The sequence below is a fragment of the Monodon monoceros genome, unplaced genomic scaffold, assembly GCF_005190385.1.
Source record: "Monodon monoceros isolate NGI ecotype Baffin Bay Population unplaced genomic scaffold, NGI_Narwhal_1 Super_Scaffold_21, whole genome shotgun sequence".
NCBI lineage: Eukaryota > Metazoa > Chordata > Mammalia > Artiodactyla > Monodontidae > Monodon > Monodon monoceros.
In genome coordinates this window covers 122,821,857-122,842,152 of record NW_021703778.1, presented here as the reverse complement: position 1 = coordinate 122,842,152, position 20,296 = coordinate 122,821,857, and positions in this window count along the sequence as shown.

Here is a 20,296-nt window from a genome sequence, read left to right as displayed (position 1 = left end):
AAGGAAGGAAGGAAGGAAGGAAGGAAGGAAGGAAGGAAGGAAGGAAGGGGATAAAATCAAATCAAATAAAGTAGGATAAAATAAAATAAAGCTATTAAAAACTAATTATTATGAAAAAATTTTTCAAAGTAAAGAAAAAGAAAAAAAGAAAGGATGGACAGAATCCTAGGACAAATTGTGAAAGCAAAGCTGTACAGACAAAATCTCCCATGGAAGCATACACGTACACACTCACAAAAAGACAAAAAGGGGAAAAAATAATATATCTTGCTCCCAAAGTCCACCTCCTCAATTTGGGGTGATTCGTTGTCTATTCAGGTATTCCACAGATGCAGGATACATCAAGTTGATTGTGGAGCTTTAATCCACTACTTCTGAAGCTGCTAGGAGACATTCCCTTTCTCTTCTTTGTTCGCACAGCTCCCGGGGTTCAGCTTTGGATTTGGCCCCGGCTCTGCCTGTATGTCGCCTGAGGGCATCTGTTCTTTGCTCAGACAGGACGGGGTTAAAGGAGCAGCTGATTCAGGGGCTCTGGCTCACTCAGGCCAGGGGGAGGGAGGGGTACGGATGCGGGGTGAGCCTGTGGTTGCAGAGGCCAGCGTGACATTGCACCAGCCTAAGGCGCGCAGTGCGTTCTCCCGGGGAAGTTGTCCCTGGATCGCGGGACCCTGGCAGTGGTGGGCTGCACAGGCTCCCGGGAGGGCCGGTGTGGATAGTGACTTGTGTTTGCTCACAGGCTACCTGTGCACCACTATTTTCAGATGGCTAATTAGAGAACATCTTCAGGACGATAGAAATGTCAGCTCATAAGCAGTTTTTATTATTTGAAGCAGACTACAACCAATATAAAAGGTGTCATCTTAAAGTTAGCCATTTTTCCTGACAGGCTATATGACTAAATTATTATTTCCAAGTCCCTAAATATACGATACTAATTCTGGGTGAGGTTTATTCCTTACGGGAATGACATGAAGGATAAGAAGAGAAAGTAAATAAATCTAAGTTATGCCAAAGCCTTTAATAGGATGATTTCAAATTCATGCTTTAAGAAAAATTAACATATGCCTTCATTTTACAAAGACTGTACATTCCCTTCTACCCTGATCTATGTCATTTGAAGCTTTTGTGGTGCTGGGTAGTATTTCCAATTATGCAGCTGTTTTCTCCCACTGACAGTCTTTTAATATCTTTGGCTCTTTGGGCTTAGTAAGGATGAGTAGTATGGTCATGCATACTTAGCAAATGAAAATCTCATATTGTTTTGCATCTGAAATACATGATACATACTTTCAGATGATTTGATGAGGCTCCATCAATAAACCTGAAATGCCACTTAGAAGACAGACTGGCAGAGGCACTAAAAGGAATTCTTCTAACTGCATGGTATTCGATATTGATGCCAGCATATGCATGAGTATTTTTCTTATCATAGCTATGAGTGTGTTATTCCAGTGAAACGTGCATGGCCCTATCTGTCTGTGTCCCAACTGTTTGACAAAACATATTTAGAATTTCTGTGGAAATCATTTGTTGTCAGAAAATATGGCTGCTAGTTCTTAGTTTTTCAAAATAGCTGAGGAAGCTTTAGCACATCCTCCCTTCACACAGACTTGACTTATGTGATCTCTAAGGTACCTTCCAGTGTTGACATTTGATGACTTGATTTTAAGAATTTAGTCTCTCTCAGCTGTCAACAGAATGGCACTTTCCTTTTGTGCTCACTAAAGTGATTTGTACTGCTACCCTCCTCTTCCATTAGTTACATTTGAAGAGCAGAGGTCTGTACTCCCTCCTAATTAAAATGAGGTCTGCATTCTCTGTAGAAGAACAAGAGGATTTTCCTTTTGTGGCATAAGTAGGAGTGAATAAATATGTATTTCCTCTGGCCATCTATAATAGCTAGTAGAACGAGTAAGTCATATCAAGATTATGTCTCAAAGTGGCTAATGAGGTCTTCAGGAATATTAAATGGGATTTCTCCTGTTGTCCTAGAGCTGATGCCATAGCCCAAAGCTGAGGACAAAATTACTAAGTACCCAACAGTCTAAGGTGAAAACACCATGAGTAGGTGAGATTAGCCAATTTTTCTCAAAGTTAATTGAGAGAATTAATAACTCAGCTTCTTGCTTCTGCCTGTGCCCTCAAGCTAGCACAAGTAGATGGCTGAGAAAGTTATCAGCCTCTTAGGGAGTAGAAGGTCCATGCATGACAGGCTTAAAGCCAAGTGACCCCCCAGAATCACTTACAAAGACTAAGTGTGCTTGCAAAAAGTGTCATCGGCATCTTGTTCTCCAGCTTGATACTTACTCAGACACTACTGACCCCTCTGGCATCCAGATAAGAGCGGAGGGTGTAGAGATTGTTCCTGAGAATATTCTGAGAGGTTGGCATTATGGTTTTGATACTTATTAATTCTTCTCTACCGTGGGGAAAAACAGTGTATATTTTAATTAAAGAGTAGTGTCCACCTGTGGTGCAGTGAATTCTGAAGCAGTCTGTGCCAGAGTGCTAGAAAGGGAAGTGGTTTTTGTATGCCTGGGGAGAAAATAGTGGGTTATTCACCTTGTATCTGAGGCTCAAGGTTGAGTGATCAAAATCTTCAGCTGTATCCATGACTTCACAGTTAAGAGTAGTTAGTGGGCTTAGCAGAGGGGAAGGAGCTGTGGATGGCTACTGAGCTAAGTAAAAGCATGCCCAACTTGGTGTCATATTCCAAAGGCATAACCGCAGACCACCATATAAGCCAAGAGTTAAAGATAAATAAGAACAGACTAAATCAGAGTGAGGCCTTTACTGGCATGACAGAAGACCTTGGTTTGATCTAGCCCTTCTCCCTGCTCCTTGAGCCCCACACTGGAGCCCATGCATAGAAAAGAGAAAGGGAGGAAGTGTCTCAAATGCAAACAGATCCTTTTCTATTTCAGAGAGATATAGATAGAGAAATAGCCTGCCCTCAGGTACGGGCAAAGATACAACTTTGAACTTAGTTTTGAGAATAAACTTTTAAAAACAAAAATAACTGAATATTTCTCTGAAAATATCCAAATAACTACTGAAATGAGGCTGTTCTACTACCACAAGGTGACAGAAATTCTGAAATGGAGCCAAGATATCTTGACACCTCCCCAGAATGAAAGGAGGATTCAACAGAATGTAGTTGGAGACAGTTATTTGAAAAAAAATTTATATATATATATATATATACCCTTAAGAGTTAATACTCCTTCAAAATTCAAGAAAAGAGCCAGCCTTTCCCTTCAGTCATCTGGGAGCACATTTGTAATGGAACTCACTACTACTTTGGCTTTAAGCCACAGAATATACTTTCAATTTCCCAATTTCTCACACCTGATCCGAAGTCTTTCTCTACATTAAAAATTCCACAGAGAAAGAATATGAAAGATACACATATCATTTGCTGACGCATGGTAAAATTTCCTTTTTAAAAAGTCTCAAAACCATAGGTAAATAACTCCTCCTTTCAGTTTTCTAGTTATCAACTTTCATCTCCAATTTTCCTGGCAACTAGATGAAGGACTTGGTCTGTGACCTATCTTGGAATATCAGTCTCACCTATCAGGGAGCTCACCCACTGACTTACTCTCAATTACAGTTGATAAATTTCAGAAGTGGACTTGCTTTCAGTCTCATACTAATGTTACACAGCCTGACACCTGTGTACTTTACAGGTCATGCTCACCACCACCCTGAGACTCGCTGCTTGGTGTTTTTAAAGCACATTCTTTGGCTAAATATAATGTAATTCACTGGTCTCCACAGGAAAACAAGATTTAGGATATAGAGAAGTAACACCATTGACTGCTGCTTTAATCAGCACAGGATCTCATATACAGCATTTAATTCTAAAGATCATAAGAGGAAAATCAGAAATAAGAAGGATACTATCTTAAATATAGAAAAAACTTAGTAGAAACTTTCTTTCTTTTTTTGTTAACTAAAATTGGAGATATGCAGACAAACTTCATAACTGAATTTGGTGAGAAAAATATTCTGCATCCTAGATCAGCTATATTAATAAACTTGTAGTCATCAGATCTGAATGAAGAAATAACTAATCTTGATAAATCCTTTTAAGCTGAAAACTGTCCTATGCATTGTGGTTGTCACTACCTTGATGGAGTCAACTGAAATTTTTCATATCTCAAATGGTAAAAAGTTAAATCACAGCTCTGCCTCTTTCTAGCTGTGTGAGCTTGAACTTAGTCTCTTTCTAAATTATCTTCTAATTATTTACTACAGAATATGGCATATAGAAAATACTCAACAAAATTAGTTGTAAATATTAGTATGGTCATCACCAATAAGATATGATTTTAACAGATATTGATATTCACATGCACACAACTTGAACATAGGTTTCTTTCATGTTGTGCCTGTATATATAGTTTGTGGCTTCAATCAATTTTTAGAGAATATTAGAGGTATATGGATACACATCTTATTATTTTAAAGAGGATTGAATTACTTACATTTCGCACAAACTTCTGACTCATTACAGTGCTTTCAGAAGAATTCTGTTGAAAATTGAGAGAGTGACATATAAAAAGGCCATTTGGAAAAGAAGCATATTATTTTTGTACTATAAACATTATAAGCAAATATAGCAGACTACTTTTTTGTCTGTATTTCTGACATTATACCCTTGGCATCTCTAGCCCTGGATTATTACTAATACAGTTTGAAGTTCTATTTATATTAAGTGAACAGATTATTAACCAATTGGCTGGTTGAGAAATTATAAAACAATAGACCCTATGTCTCTGTTGTTAAGGTAGAGGATAGGTGGCTGTAAAAATAGACCTAAAAATTTAGTGGTTTAAACAAAAGAGCCATTTATTGCTCTCTCATGTAACCATTAGGAAGTAAGCATGCCAGCCCAGGTGGGGTGGCTTGATCATTCTCTAAGCATAGCTTTTGTATGTGAACCCAGGGGGCAGGTCTGAGTCCCATCTGCTACCCTCAAAAAGGAGGACAGAACCAGAGCAGAACACATTCAGTTCTTCTGAGGGCAATTTCCCCATTTGGCACATATTAGTTCACAGATTTTCTGAACACAGAGCTACTTAGACAAATGTAGCCCCACAATATTGTCTTTAACTGGGTGCTTAGTAGTGCTGACTTGAAGACAGAGATGGTGGAAATGTTGGCTTAAAACCTATGCTCAAATAAGTCTTGAGCTATGGTGTTTACATTCACAAACAATGAAGTGAAAACAAATAGACTGGAAAGTTTCTGAATTTTTAAAAGAATTATATTGCCAACCATATCAGAAAGTTGGTATGTAAAACCCAATCGTTCCACCTCTAAAATACCCTCAGGCCGCAAATCCACAAAAGTGTGAGATGTGTAATATGCAAAGGAGGTCATAATGTCCAACTCATATGTGATATGTGAAATAGTAGAAAAGGAAGATTTATCCAGATGGAAAGTCTAGGATTACAAAGGACAATGAACAAGAAAGTTCCTCCCAGAGAGTGGAACTCGGATCTCAAAAAGGAACTTAACTCCACATCCATGGCAGAAGGGCCTCATGGTTCTGCTCCGTATGTTATCAGCCAATGGCAACTATTTTAAAGCTTTCTCTTTTCTTAAGGCGAAGATTTTTTGTTTTATTTTTATTTATATTTTGCTTCTTGTTTTTACTTATGTTTTACTTCTCTGTTTTGGTGTATATCCTGTTTCTTCTCCATCATCACATATCAGGTGCAAGGCACGCGAAGGATTAATTTGTAAATAACTGGACTGGGAGGAGCCAAATCCAGATCAGAGTGAGAGGGAGGCTGTGACTGACTCAGATTTGAGGGTGGCATGGGCTCTGGATTAGCCCCAAACTGTTTAACTCTGGAAATTTATGTAGAAGATAAGTGAATGTGCATCTTAAATAAGTTACTGTATTGGGGGATCTCTTTATTATGACAGTTTAGTCCATACCTAATGATACAGTCTCCATGTTCTAAACTAAGGGACTTCAAACTATGATTCCTACACTAAATCCTGTAACCTATTTCTGTAAAGGAAGTTTTATTGGAAGACAGTCATGCCCGTTCATTTACGTACTGTCATGGCTGCTTTTATGTTACAGGTGCAGAGTTGAGTAGTTTTAACCCTATTGGCCTGTTAAATCCAAAATATTTACAATCTAATGTTTTACAGAAAAAGTTTGCTGACCCATGATCTAAACTCTAAACAATGTAAATTGATGGGGAAAAGAATATAATTAAGATGGCTCAGATTCCTGAGTCATGAAGATCTATCTTATTTTTAAAGGGTTTCTGGCAGAAAAGTAAGGAAACAGAAAGAGAGCAGGGCAGAGAGAAAGCTCTGTACTTTTCTTGGAGTAAAATTATGAGCTTGCTCAGGTTAATTAACATTTTTAATCTCTTTCCTGCTTCTTTATTACTGCCAAGGTCCTAAGTTTTGCCTAGGCCTTGGCCTTCTCTACTACCTCAAGAGAGGGAATCATCTCAGAGTCCCATACTGTATACAAACAGACTTTAGCATTTTCCAGGAGTAAACAATTTTGACAATTCCTAACTCTCAGGGGAAATTTTCTGGGTAAATGAAGATAATTTCCCTAATCCCAGGACTCTACCTCCTCCTTATTATTTGTATAGTCCTTTTAGTACTCGGTGTGACCTGGGAAAATTTTCTTAAACTATTCAGCAACCTTACTAGAAACCATTGCTACATCTTGATCTGAACCTACTGAAGCCTGTTGAATCTAGCCTCTTTTAAGTTGTTTTACCTAAACTTTTACTCATCTTAGTATGGCCTTCATTGAATGTAGCTGTATCTTTTGCATATAAGACCACATGACCTTGAATCTTCATACCCAACCTGACTCCTTTTACCGTACGTGACTTCATTTCCTTTCATTTTTATGGTTATTTCAGTTACTTGCCTATCACTTTAAGAAAATCCTGCCATCTGGCCACTTTATAAAGCCAATTTAACAATTACAGCACTACGTTAAATTTAATAAGATATTCACTTTGTCTTTTCAAATTACTGTCACATAACTAATATAACTGAGAGGATAGTCAAGAGAGTGAACTCCTTCTATAAGCGTACTGAAAGTAGTAAAGGCTAACCCTCATTAGCACTTGGGAATAATTGCTTCTCTACATTACTAGAAGAATGCTGGAAGTTGGGTTGTCTTCTTTGAAGGATGGATAATCTAATGATATTCTATGCTGAACCCTTCTACAGATAATGTGACCATTATCTTAAAGTTCTGAGCATTTAATTCAATCACTGATAAACCTGATGCTCTATTGAATTTTTATTGAAAGCTTTTAAACTTTTTTTTTAATAAATAGTATGCACTATCTATACTTTCTTCTGACTGAGTTGTATTTCTTCACCTGAGGCTCTCTAATAATAGGTGAAATTTTTTATCTACTAGTATAAAAAAGAATATATTGAGGTTAGTAAGCATAAAGAAAATTAATGAATGGGTAACTGGATATATATCAAGTTGTACTAAAATCAAATGTTGAATCCTTTTTATAATTAGGATAAGTAAATAAAATTTGGGGGTGTTTTTTCAAATGTTTTTACAGCTGTTCTATGAAATTATGTACTAATACATCCTATTAAACACAAACTGATTTAAGATACACTTTGGACAATTTTTGAATATGACATATTTTAACAAAAATAGTTTAGCCTTGACTCTTTAAAGCATTAATGTATTATATTTGTGTAAGAGTTTGCAGTTTATATCTTATTTTTCTAGAAATATTGAATATTTTATGACCAGAATAGATAAAAGCCAATGATAAACAGAAATTAATATAAAATACATAAACATATCTGCATTCACATTTTGACACTTGTCCTTTGAGACATTATAGGTTTGAATTTTCAATATTTCATATTAGTCTATACATGTTATTATATGTTCTACTTTTAAAATTTCCCTACATGATTAATATTTTATCCATGTTAAAACAGAAATAGTTTCTTTAACTTAAATCCCAATTTGAGTATTTTTGTGTGATATAAAATATTGTGATGAATTAATGAATACATTTACAATATAAATGCTTACTTTTGTTTCTTTCTGCCAACTTATTTTCTTGTTTGTATATTAGTTTGCATGTTTTCTGATATAATGCCATAAGTGGAATTATGATTAATATTAAACACTGATAAGATTATTTACATAGGATTTAAGAATGTAATCTCCTAGCAAGGAACCTGGAACTGGTACTGATAATTCTGGTATGATCCCTTAAAATGCAGAGAAAATGAAGGCTCTTTCAAAAATGTTTTTTGCAATATTTATCTAGCATCTGATTTAATATCTTGGCTGCAAAGAGTATTTTTAGAGCCTTCACTTGATCCTTTCTACAGTAATACCTCTTATTTGAAATATACAGTAAGTTCTTGTGGTAAACATCTCCACTAAAGTTAAAGTTGAGGAAACTTGCACAAGCCTCTTAGATAGCCTCATCCACCAGAGGGCAGACAGCAAAAGCAAGACGAGCTACAATCCTGCAGCCTGTGGAACAAAAACCACACTCACAGAAAGACAGACAAGATGAAAAGGCAGAGGGCTAGGTACCAGATGAAGGAACAAGATAAAACCCCAGAAAAATAACTAAATGAAGTGGAGATAGGCAACCTTCCAGAAAAAGAATTCAGAATAATGATAGTGAAGATGATCCAGAACCTCAGAAAAAGGATGGAGGCAAAGATCGAGAAGATGCAAGAAATGTTTAACAAAGACCTAGAAGAATTAAAGAACAAACAAACAGAGATGAACAATACAATAACTGAAATGAAAACTACACTAGAAGGAATAAATAGCAGAATAACTGAGACAGAAGAATGGATAAGTGACCTGGAAGATAGAATGGTGGAATTCACTGCTGTGGAACAGAATAAAGAAAAAAGAATGAAAAGAAATGCAGACAGCCTAAAAGAACTCTAGGACAACATTAAACACAACAACATTCGCATCATAGAGGTCCCAGAAGGAGAAGAGAGAGAGAAAGGACCAGAGAAAATATTTGAAGAAATTATAGTTGAAAACTTCCCTAATATGGGAAAGGAAATAGTCACCCAAGTCCAGGAAGCGCAGCGAGTCCCAGGCAGGATAAACCCAAGGAGAAGCACGCCAAGACACATAGTAATCAAACTGGCAAAAATAAAAGACAAAGAAAAATTATTGAAAACAACAAGGGAAAAACAAAAAATAACATACAAGGGAACTCCCATAAGGTTAACAGCTGATTTCTCAGCAGAAACTCTACAAGCCAGAAGGGAGTGGCATGATATACTTAAAGCGATGAAAGGGAAGAACCTACAACCAAGATTACTCTACCCAGCAAGGATCTCATTCAGATTCGATGGAGAAATCAAAAACTTTACAGACAAGCAAAAGCTAAGAGAATTCAGCATCACCAAACCAGCTCTATAACAAATGCTAAAGGAAATTCTCTAAGTGGGAAACACAAGAGAAGTAAAGGACCTACAAAAACAAACCCAAAACAATTAAGAAAATGATCATAGGAACATACATATCGATAATTGCCTTAAACATGAACGGATTAAATGCTCCAACCAAAAGACACAGGCTTGCTGAATGGATACAAAAACAAGACCTGTATATATACTATCTACATGAGACCCACTTCAGACCAAGGGACACATACAGACTGAAAGTGAAGAGATGGAAAAAGATACTCCATGCAAATGGAAATCAAAAGAAAGCTGGAGTAGCAATACTCATATCAGATAAAATAGACATTAAAACAAAGAATGTTACAAGAGACAAGGAAGAACACTAATGAACAAGGGATCAACCCAAGAAGAAGACATAATAATTATTAATATATATGCACCCAACACAGGAGTGCCTCAATACATAAGGCAACTGCTAACAGCCATAAAAGAGGAAGTTGACAGTAACACAGTAATAGTGGGGGACGTTAACACCTCACACCAATGGACAGATCATCCAAAGTGAAAACAAATAAGGAAAGAGAAGCTTTAAATGACACAATAGACCAGATAGATTTAATTGATACTTATAGGATATTCCATCCAAAAACAGCAGATTACACTTTTTTCTCAAGTGCGCAGGAAACATTCTCCAGGATAGGTCGCATCTTGGGTCACAAATCAAGCTTCAGTAAATTTAAGAAAACTGAAATCATATCAATTATCTTTTCTGACCACAATGCTATGAGATTCGAAATGAATTACAGGGGAAAAAAAAAAAAACGTAAAAAACACAAACACATGGAGGCTAAACAATATGTTACTAAATAACCAAGAGATCACTGAAGAAATCAAAGAGGAAATCAAAAAATACCTAGAGACAAATGACAATGAAAACATGGTGATCCAAAACCTATGAGATACAGCAAAAGCAGTTCAAGTGTGAAGTTTATAGCTGTACAAGCCTACCTCAAAAAATAAGAAAAATCTCAAATAAACAATCTAAACTTACACCTAAAGGAACTAGAGAAAGAAGAACAAACAAAACCCAAAGTTAGCAGAAGGAAAGAAATCATAAAGATCAGAGCAGAAATAAATGAAATAGAAACAAAGAAAACAATAGCAAAGATCAATCAAACTTAAAGCTGGTTCTTTGCAAAGACAAACAAAATTGATAAACCTTTAGCCAGACTCATCAAGAAAAAGAGGGAGAACTCAAATCAATAAAATCAGAAATGAAAAAGGAGAAGTTACAACAGACATAAATAAATAAAAAGCAGAAATAAAAAACATCCTAAGAGACTACTACAAGCAACTCTATGCCAATAAAATGGACAACCTGGAAGAAATGGACAAATTCCTAGAAAGATATAACCTTCCAAGACTGAACCATGAAGATAGAAAATATGAACAGACCAATCACAAGTAATGAAATTGAAACTGTGATTAAAAATCTTTCAACAAACAAAATTCCAGGACCAGATGGCTTCACAGGTGATTTCTATCAAATATTTAGAGAAGAGCAAACACCCATCCTTCTCAAACTCCTGCAAAAAATTGCAGACAAAGGAAAACTCTCAAACTCATTTTATGAGTCCACAATCATGCTGATAGAAAAACCAGACAAAGATACTACAAAAAATGAAAATTACAGACCAATATCACTGGTGAATATAGATGCAAAAATCCTCAACAAAATACTAGCAAACAGAATGCAAAAACACATTAAAAGGATCATACACCATGATCAAGTGGGATCTATCCCAGGGATGCAAGGATTCTTCAATACATGCAAATCAATCAACATGATAATCATATTAACAAATTGACAAATAAAAACCATATGATCATCTCAATAGATGCAGAAAAAGCTTTTGACAAAATTCAATACCCATTTATGATAAAAAACTCTCTAGAAAGTGGGCTTAGAGGGAACCTACCTCAACATGAAAAAGGCCATATATGACAAGCCCACAGCAAACATCTCTCTCAATGGTGAAAAACTGAAAGCATTTACTCTAAGAACAGGCATAAGACAGGATGTCCACTCTCACCACTATTATTCAACATAGTTTTGGAAGTCGTAGCCATGGCAATCAGAGAAGAAAAAGAAATAAAAGGAATACAAATTGGAAAAGAAGAAGTAAAACTGTCACTGTTTGCAGATGACATGATACTATACTTAGAGAATCCTAAAGATGCTACCAGAAAACTAATAGAGCTAGTCAATGAATTTGTTAAAGTAGCAGGATACAAAATTAATCCACAGAAATCTCTCGCATTCCTATATACTGATGATGAAAAATCTGAAAGAGAAATTAGGAAACACTCCCATTTACCATTGCAGCAAAAAGAATAAAATACCTAGGAATAAACCTATCTAGGGAGACAAAAGCCCTGTATGCAGAAAACTATAAGACACTGATGAAAGAAATTAAAGATGATACCAACAGATGGAGGGATATACCATGGTCTTGGATTGGAAGAATCAACATTGTGAAAATGACTATACTACCCAAAGCAATCTACAGATTCAATGCAATCCCTATCAAACTACCTGTGATATTTTTCACAGAACTAGAAGAAAAAATCTTAAAATTTGTATGGAGACACAAAAGACCCTGAATAGCCAAAGCAGTAATGAGGGAAAAAAGCGGAGATGGAGGAATCAGACTCCCTGACTTCAGACTATACTACAAAGCTACAGTAATCATGACAATATGGTACTGGCACAAAAACAGAAATATAGATCAATGGAACAGGATAGAAAGCCCAGAGGTAAACCCATGCACCTATGGTCAACTAATCTATGATAAAGAAGCAAGGATATACAATGGAGAAAAGACAGTCTCTTCAATAAGTGGTGCTGGGAAAACTGGACAGCTACATGTTAAAGAGTGAAATTAGAACACTCCCTAACACCATACACAAAAATAAACTCAAAATGGATTAGAGACCTAAATGTAAGACCAGACACTATAAATCTCTTAGAGGAAAACATTGTAAGAACACTCTTTGACATAAATCACAGCAAGATCTTTTTTGATCCACCTCCTAGAGAAATGGAAATAAAAACAAAAATAAACAAATGGGACCTAATGAAACTTAAAAGCTTTTGAACAGCAAAGGAAACCATAAACAAGACGAAAAGGTAACCCTCAAATTGGGAGAAAATATTTGCAAATGAATCAATGGACAAAGGATTAAATCTCCAAAATATATAAACAGCTCATGCAGCTCAATATTAAAAAAACAAACAACCCAATCCAAAAATGGGCAGAAGACCTAAATAGACATTTCTCCAAAGAAGACATACAGATGGCCAAGAATCACATGAAAAGCTGCTTCACATCACTAATTATTAGAGAAATGCAAATCAAAACTACAATGAGGTATCACCTCATTGTTAGAATGGGCATCATCAGAAAATCTACAAACAACAAATGCTGGGGAGGGTGTGGAGAAAAGGGAACCCTCTTGCACTGTTGGTGGGTATGTAAATTGATACAGCCACTATGGAGAACAGTATGGAAGTTCCTTAAAAAGCTAAAAATAGAATTACCATATGACCATGCAATCCCACTACTGGGCATATACCCAGAGAAAACCATAATTCAAAAAGACACATGCACCCCAATGTTCACTGTAGCACTATTTACAATAGCCAGGACACAGAAGCAACCTAAATGCCCATAGACAGATGAATGGATAAAGAAGATGTGGTACATGTATACAATGGAATATTATTCAGCCATAAAAAGGAACGAAATTGGTTCATTTGTAGAGACGTGGATGGATCTAGAGACTGTCATACAGAGTGAAGTAAGTCAGAAAGAGAAAAACAAATATCGTATATTAATGCATATATGTGGAACCTAGAAAAATGGTACAGGTGAACCAGTTTGCAGGGCAGAAATTGAGACACAGATGTAGAGAACAAATTTATGGACACCAAGGGGGGAAAGTGGCAGGGGGTGGTGGTGGGGGTGGTGTGATGAATTGGGCGATTGGGATGACATGTATACACTGATGTGTATAAAATTGATGACTAGTAAGAACCTGGTGTATAAAAAAAATAAATAAAATTCAAAAAAAATGGAAATAAAAAATTTTTTTAATCAATCAATAAATAAATAAAGTTAAGGTCAAATTAGTGTCTTGCACTTCTGACCATTAAAAGGCATAGCAGTATGTGAGCATGTATGGATTTTGAAAAGCATATACTGCACTTGCGGATATTTTCCCCATCAATTTATCAGGTGAATTAGAAACTTCACAATCTTCACACCTCATATTGGTCAAAATGGTCATCATCAAAAGTCTAGAAAAAGTAAATGCTGGAGAGGGTGTGGAGAAAAGGTAACCATTCTACACTGTTGGTGTGAATGTAAATTGGTACAACCATTATGGAGAACAGTATGGAGTTTCCTTAAAAACTAAAATAGAGCTACCATATCATCCAGCAATCCCACTCCTGGACTTGTATCTGGAGGAAACTAATTTGAAAATATACATATACACCAATGTTCATACCAGCACGATTTACAACAGCCAAGACACAGAAGCAACCTGAATGTCCATTGACAGGTGAATGGATAAAGAAGATGTGGTACTTATATACAATGGAATGTTACTCATCCATAAAAAAGAATGAAATAATGTTTTTCTCAGCAACCTAGAGATTACCATACTAAGTGAAGTAAATCAGACAGAAAAAAGACAAATATCATATCATATCATTTATATGTGAAATCTTAAGTAATGATACAAATGAATTTATCTACAAAAGAGAAACAGAGTCAGAGATGTAGAAAACAAACTTATGGTTACTGGGGTAAAGGTGGGGCAGAGGGATAAATTGGGAGATTTGGATTGACATATACACACTATTATATATAAAGTAGATAACTAATAAGGACCTACTGTATAGCACAGGGAATTCTACTCAATACTCTCTAATGACCTATATGGGAAAGGAATCTAAAAAAGAGTGGATATATGTACATGTATAACTGATTCGCTTTGCTTTACACCTGAAACTAACACAACATTGTAAATCAACTATATTCCAATAAAAATTAAAAAATAAAACTTCACAATTTTGAGTGAGACTCCAATAAAGGAAGGCTTATGAAGTTAGGTCCAAGCTGTGGTGAAAGATCAAGTTCAATCTTACAAGGAATAAATATGTTTAATGAGGAATATGTGTGTGGTCGCTGGCAAAACCCAATTGGATAGTCACAACACAGACATTCTAAGTTCTAGAAAATGGCCAGGGCTTATGGTTTCTACTCACTATTTGAAAACCAGTTTGTGGCATGCTACTGAGCATTAATTGAGACTGAAAACCTGAACATTAGACTTTAAGTGACCATGTGAACAGGGCTATTCATCACAAAATTGTTATTGCCAGATCAACCGAGTCACCATTTTGGGCAAGAGCATCAATAATCCATTGTATGATGAAAATCATACTGTCAGAATCAGACCCCAGCACTTACAGAGGGCCCCCAAAATTACATGAACAATTGGTTTAGAGCTCCATTACCTCTGTTGCAACTATCCCTCTTCCATAACTTAAGTTATGGGATAATTCAGTTAAGAGGGACAATTGCAGCAGGGGTAATGGAGCTCCCATGGCCTCATGGGAAGAATCAGGCCTGATTCACAGAGAGGAGATAATGCCTGTTATAAAGATATATATGGGCCACTGGGTAGTACAGTTGCAGGGTCAGTCAGAGCCCAGAGAAACAAAACAAAAAGATCATAGAAAAGAGATTTGGGAGTAGAAGCATGCAGATGGACCTAGTAGGAAGGATCCAATGCAGAAGGGCACTTGACAGCATGGTGGACAAATCGCATACCCAGTGGATGCTAGCCAGCATCTATGTCTGGCTATACCATTGCCTGTGAAATGGACTCATGAATGAAGTGGCCATGTTTGTATAGATAGAGACTATACATGCAGCCGACAACATGTGCTTCCTCTCATCAATGCTCATCTAACTACTGCTGTATTGAATGTTTCATCAACAATGAGCCCTGAATGAGAACAACTAGCCATTTGGGGGCAAGTTGTTTACATAGATCCCTTCCACTCTGACAAGGGCAGCAATTTTCCTTGCTGGAACCGATGCCTCACTCCCAATATGAATTTTCTTACCTGTTCCAAGTGTTTCTGAAGTCACCACTATCAAAGGGCTTAGTATGACTAATACTCTGACATGGAATCCCACATAACTCAGCCTCAGACCAAAGTAATCATTTTATAGTGAAGTATGTACAACAATGGGAATGGTCTAAATGATCCACTCTTTCTACCACATATCAAAATACTGGGAAATAGCTGGGCTAAGATTCACATTCAGATAAGGCATCAACTTGGGGACCACCCCTGTGGATGCTATCCTCCAGGATGTTATATATTCATTAAGGCTACATCCAATATATAGTGCTATGTCCTGTACGTATAGAAGGCATGATCTGGGAACCGAAGTATAGAATTAAGATTGGCTTCTTTATCGCTTTTAGTGGCTCACTTGTAGAAGTTGTGCTCTGCTGCCCTACAAACTGAACTCTGCTTGTTAGGGGTCCTGTTCCCAGTAGAGCAACAATATCGTCAGAGAACACAAGTCTGAACCTGAGGTTTCAAAGGTTTTGAGTAACTCCTGAAGATCAACAGGGCAAGAAAGAAGTTATAATACTGGTGGGAGTATTGGATTCTCATGATTATGAGGAGGTGGGGCTGTGGGTACATAGTAGGGGCAGAGAAAAGTATGTTTGAAACTTAGAGAATTCGCTGGGGAGTCCTTTGATACTTCCATAGGTGTAATAACATGAATGGGAAAATGCAGTAGCCACAGCCTGACAAGGGCAAGGCAATCAAAGCTCAGCCTCTTCAAAGATGAAGGGATGAGTTGACTAATCAGGGTGCATACATCTCAGCTCACTTGTCTTTTTATCAGTTAAAAAAAAAGGCTTAGGTGCGGAATCTAAAAAAAATGATACAAATGAACTTACTAACAAAACAGAAACAGAGTCACAGACTTAGAGAATCAACTTGTGGTTACCAGTGGGGAAAGGTGGGGGGAAGGGATAATTAGGGAGTTTGAGTCTGACATATACACACTGCTATATATAACCAACAGGGACTTAACATATAGCACAGGAACTCCGCGCAATGTTATGTGACAGCCTGGATAGGAGGGGAGTTTGGGGGAGAATGGATACATGTATATATGTGACTGAGTCGCTTTCCTGTGCACCTGAAACTATCACATCACTGTTAATTGGCTATACTCCAGCATAAAATAAAAAGTTGAAAAAAAGTCTAATATTTTATTGAGAAAAATGAGCAAAGATTTTTTGTTTTCTATAATTTAAGACATACTATGACTAAATATAATATGAATTATTTTATGGCAATATACATATCATTCACACTTTCAACAAATAAAAACTTAGACAATTCATGTTCATATATATCTAAAGGAGGAGTATTTGGGATTGGCTCTGATATCAGGTGATACCTAGAAGGAAATTCATTCAATCAATACCATGGATTTTTGATTCAGTGGCACTCAAACATACTTTTATTGGTGGACATCCATCATAAAGGCCATGTCTGTAATTAATGTGTAGACCATTAAGATATTCTTATTCAGATTCTCTTATTTTCCACTCTCATATGCTTTGGTGAACTTTGTGCAATGTTATCCAGTTAGACTCTCTAAAATTGCCACTTTTATTGTGTTCACATTCAGAAATAGTAAGTGGTTGATTATCCAATTTCAAACAAATTTTAAATATTATTTCACTTGTCCATCCCAGTATCCCTCAAAATTGCTCTTCCTACTTTATTTCCATTTATTCAGTGATTCACATCTACATATAATATCTGTCTCTCCTGAATTGTACTTGCCTGTGCTCACATCTCTATTTATATATATTCTTACCTCTACTACCAAACATTTATTTAACAAAATCATAATGAAGGTTTATCTTAAATGTTACTCCATAGATTTCTTCTGTGATGACTAGAGATAATTCATTCTGGGTTTTTCTTTCTGTGTCACCTATATCTTTAACTGTTCATATAGCCCTTATCACAGAATATGTTCTTTATGCCACAGTATATTAATGTCATATTCAAGGTTTTTGTTTTATATTATTTAATTTTAATTTACTTATGTTATACCAAATCCAAGAGTTCAAGTTAACAACAATGTATCATGTATTATAGATACCAATGTTTGTTTCCTCTCTCATTCAACCTGATGTCTAGATTATTAAGTTATTTGAAGGCAAGATATTTACATTAGTTTGTTTCAGTATTTTGTTGCCATGAAGACTCTTCCAATTCTTATATACATTAGCCAAATCAATGTAGAATAAATGAGTCCTTAATGTTCACAGTGAGTTTCCTTTTGAAAAAGTGGTGTTAAAGCATGTTTCTATTGCTTAACATAGTCTATTAACACTGTACTAAAATATTTCTTATTACATTTTTCAAAGCTAATTAGGTGTTTGAGAGGTAGAAAAATCATGAAGAAATTTATCATTTCTTACAGCTATTATTATATTATTAAAACTTATATGAGAATTTAATTTATTTGTAAGAGTCTGTAAAAAGTAATAGTCAAAGAAAGAAGACATTAACTTATTCTTGACAACTATTTAACTGCAGAAAAGACAGGAAATTTTCAGGAACCATCAAAAATATGACAAACATGTTTGAATAACAATATAAAAGTGTTGGAATCCAGTAGTACTCAATTTGGAATACAACTATTCATTCCAAGCTATTTGTTGCAATATAAATATGATTATGCAGAGAAAATTTATGAATGATTTAGTATCTTTAAATGTCATAAACTTATTTTGAATATGATTAAATTAATCAAATTTGAAAATCAAGCAATGACATTTACATTAATGTAAGGTTAATGACTTTAAATGGAACAATAACTCTTTACTTAAAAGTAAAACAGCAAAGTCCAGCTAAAGGCAAATAAATGATGAATGATATAAATGCTAGGAATTTTGAAAAACTACACAATATTTTATTAGTTTGTTGAAACATATATATCTTGAAAGCTTTAAGCCATGTGTACTCTGTGTGTGTAGCTGTAAATTATACTATCTAGAAATAATTATTGAATTATTATCATGCCTTCTGACACTGAGATTATAATTTTTACAAAACCTTTACTATGATAAGCATGATAAATTTGAAAAAAGCATATTAAATTATTTTTTACTTTATCCAATATTAATAATAGATTAACAAGGTAACATAGAAGGTATTCATGGTCACTCGTAGACTATGGATGGCCACATACAATGCTAACCAACAGAAACTAGAGCTGGTAAATAGGCCAGATATAAAAAGATTTGCAGGTATATTAATTAAGTAGTTCAGTGGGCAAGCACAGAAAAGAAAATTAAGGGCAAAAGGCAATTACACACATTTATTCAGCACTCAGAAACAGAAAATACTGGTGAAATAGTGAAATTAGTAGGATGATAGTGTGCTTAGTGTGATACTGGCAGAGTTTGAGGAAGAGGTGACAGAATTTGAAGAGGTTGGCAGGTTGAGGAGGATGTTGCAAAACACCCACGTGGAAATGTGCAATAAACAACTGGATATGTGTATCTGGAGTTCAGCAGAGATGTCTGAGATGGTCATCAGTATCTAAATGACAACTGAAGCAAGAAGAGACAATGGAGATCAGAAAGAATGATCAGGGTGAAAAGAGAAGAGTAACTCAGTGTAAGGAGGGAAGGGGGAAGAAGAATCATCCACATTTCTCCAAAGAAGACAGGCAGATGGCCCTCAGGCACAGGAAAAGATTTTCAACATCGCTAATTATTAGAGAAATGCAAATCAAAGCTGCAATGAGGTATCACCTCACATGAGTTAGAATGGCCTTCATCAAAATGTCTACAAACAATAAATGCTGGAGAGGGTGGGGGGAAAAGGGAACCTTCCTACACTGTTAGTGGGAATGTAAATTGCTACAGCCACTATGGAGAACAGTATGGAGGTTCCTTACAAAACTAAAAATAGAATTACCATATGCTCCAGCGATCCCACTCCTGAGCATATATCCAGAGAAAATTCTAATTCAAAAAGATACATGCACCCCAATGTGCATAGCAGCACTATTTACAACAGCAAAAGTATGGAAGCAACTTAAATGTCCATCAACAGAGGAATGGATAAAGAAGATGTGGTATGTATATGCAGTGGAATATTACTCATCCATGAAAAAGAATGAAATAATGTCATTTGTAGCAACATGGATGGACCTGGATATTGGCATAATAAAGGAAGTAAGTCAGACAGAGACAAATATCACATGATATTGCTTACATGTGGAATCTAAAGAGAAATGATACAAATGAACTTATTTACAAAACAAAAATAGACCCACAGACATAGAAAATAAACTTATGGTTACCAAAGGGGAAATGGGGGAGATAAATTAGGACTTTAAGATTAACGTATACATACTACTATATATAAAATAGATAACCAACAAGGACCTACTCTATAGCACAGAGAACTATACTCAATATCTTGTAATTATCTATAAGGGAAAAGCATCTGAAAAAGTGTATGTATGTATGTATGTGTGTGTGTGTGTGTATATATATATATGTATATATATATATATATATATAATTGAATCACTTCACTGTACACCTGAAACTAACACAACATTGTAAATCAACTACACTTCAAAAAAAAACCCAAAAAAAACATCATCCACAAAGGAGATCGAATAGTAATGATCAGCCAGGGAAACAGGAAAACATATCA